Source organism: Odontomachus brunneus, unplaced genomic scaffold, assembly GCF_010583005.1.
Source record: "Odontomachus brunneus isolate Ranch 3 - 2012 unplaced genomic scaffold, Obru_v1 Obru_scaffold_007, whole genome shotgun sequence".
Lineage (NCBI taxonomy): Eukaryota > Metazoa > Arthropoda > Insecta > Hymenoptera > Formicidae > Odontomachus > Odontomachus brunneus.
The window spans coordinates 1,294,623-1,297,167 of NW_022639457.1; positions in this window are offsets into that span (position 1 = coordinate 1,294,623).

Sequence of the window (2,545 nt, forward strand, 5' to 3'; positions counted from 1 at the left end):
GAGAGAGAGAGAGAGAGAGAGAGAGAGAGAGAGAGAGAGAGAGAGGAGAACGCTCCCTATTCAGGGAATATTTTCGCCTGAAATATTCTGTATTCCCCGAGTACCGTGTCTCTCTACCGTGTTATTCGCGAAAGGACTTTTAGCAGCGACCGGGCGTCTTCGTTGCGCACGAGAGGAAATCAACGTCTCTCCACCTAGTTTTCCCATCACGGACTGCTCAATCTTATTTCCTTAAAAGTTCAAAGACACAGGTGGCAACCGTGCGGTAACGCTTCAGACAGCATCGAAGAGCTCTTTGATCCCTTGGATCTTTGACCGCTTTAAGTTTCCAATAGCGCTGCGATCACACGCCGCGCACACAATAGCTCTTGGTGCGGTCATGAATCTGTAGAGAGAAAGAGAGAGAGAGAGAGAGAGAGAGAGGGGGGGGGAGAGAGAGAGAGTATTCACGGTGAATTAATTATATTTCCCATAATTTGTCTTGGAGGCAAACGCAAGGAAAGAAGTCACGGGGTTTCGCCGTAGTCGTCGCGTTGAGAGAGACGCGTTTCTCCTCTTTATTCGGCGATCGGTGTGGAGTAGCGTGGAGATTTCGCGACGACGAAGTTTCCGAGGAATTTCAGAAAAAGTGCGAAAATATCGGACGGAATTTTCGAACGCGGTAATGCGAGATTGATGTCACGCCTCGGCTCTCACGGCGTGAACTTTCTGCAACTGAACTTTGCGATTCGAGCGGAATCGAGTTAGCGAAACGGCACGAATGTCGCGTGTCACGTGCCGCGAAGTCGACGTGATAAAAGGATAAAATTCTTGCCGTGCGCTTCATCCCGAGTTGGTGACAATAGCTGGCGCAACGGCGCCTCGCGCGATCGTGATTTCGAGCCAAACGCGACGCGGATTCGTCTGAGAAATATTTGAACGTTCTCGCACGCGTCATCTCGCGCAAAGTCGCCGTTCTCGGCTACAATCGGTGTTTTCGTGCGTCCCGCGACAACGGGCGCGCGAGATTTCGCGAGATTTTCAGCTCTGCCGCCATTCGGATTTAAGTACCTTGTCGCGTCCGTTGTTTCAGGATTTCTGAAACGCTCGACGTATTACCGATGTAACGGGTTCTTCCTTTCTCTGTCGCACGCTCGTTCACGCGTTTCCTTTAACAGGTACTCTATCGCGGGAGCTTCTCGTCGTACACGCCGCAAAACCGCTTACCGCGAATTGCAGTCTCGACGTTACTCGACAAAAGCTTCCGGCGCGCGATACACGCCGTGGCGAATCGACCGATACGCTTCATACTTCATGGAGCGGCGCGGGCTCATCGATTCGTTCGTGCATCGATGCATCGCGGAGTCCCGGCGGGACGTCGCGCGATGCTGAAACCGTGGCCCGATTTTAACGCTGGCGAACGGCCCTCGCGAAATTAAACGAGCGAACCGACGAAGACGAGGGGCGCGAGGTAAGGTCGGCCAACGAGACGGAGTCTTTCCTCTTGGTGGCGCGCACGAGAAGAGAAAGGCATGTAATATAACGGCGCGCGCGCACGAAATTATTTAAACGCAAGCAAGCCGGATCGAGGCCTGGGAATATGAATCGGGAATGAGGATCCACAAAAAGACCACGGCGTACCTTCAGAAGGATGTTCGACAATTGGTCGCTTGAATGTTTTATCTCGCATTGGCAGGAGCCGAGCAAGCTCCGGAATAGGTTATCGCGGGAATGTGAAAATAAGTATTCTTACCTTTCGTGTCCTGCATCGAGCGCGAGAGCGAAAGCCCGCCGGCTTGCAGTTAGCATTCGTTAATTTTGGCGCACCGAATTTGGGGTATATTCATTTTGTAATGACATCCGTATTTTTTCAGGAGAGGGAGTGTTAGGTAGGCAGCGTGTTATTATCAAAAGCCGGAGGCTTGATTCAATTCCGTTAAACAAAACGAACAGAATCTGTCTGGGTTCAGTAATCAAATAAGGCCGACGAGTACGATTTTCAGGAGAAATACACAAACGCGGAAACAAAAACATTGTGTCAACATCGCACGACTATCCCAGTTGGCGGTATTTGTTTGTGTTTGATTTCATATACATTGTGCACATCTACAGAGAGGGATACATGGGAAATAGAAAATTTCTTCTCTCGTGTGACATGGCAGATCCGAATTTTTGGCGATTTCGTAATGAGGTCAGTCGTGGAAATTCTATTTTTCGTATGTCAAACGGAACTCGATTTAAGCGACACTTTTATATTTCTGTATAATTACCGGAACTTCTCCGGCTATTTTCGTCCTAATATATCATTCAATCGAGATCTTGGATTCCACTGACGAAAAGAGAATAAGAATAGAGAAATAAATCTCCGAACTCCGTAATTATAAAATAAAAAGAAACATACGAATTCTTTTATCATTCACTGGTAATTCCTATAAACATTTCACACGCCCGCGAAGGATTAAATATATTTAATATTAGGTTGTTGCATAATTTTTGTCGTATTTCGTGAGCTTATTTTCGACGCGCAATCAATTATTAAGGGAATGCTGAAATCAATGAGGAACTC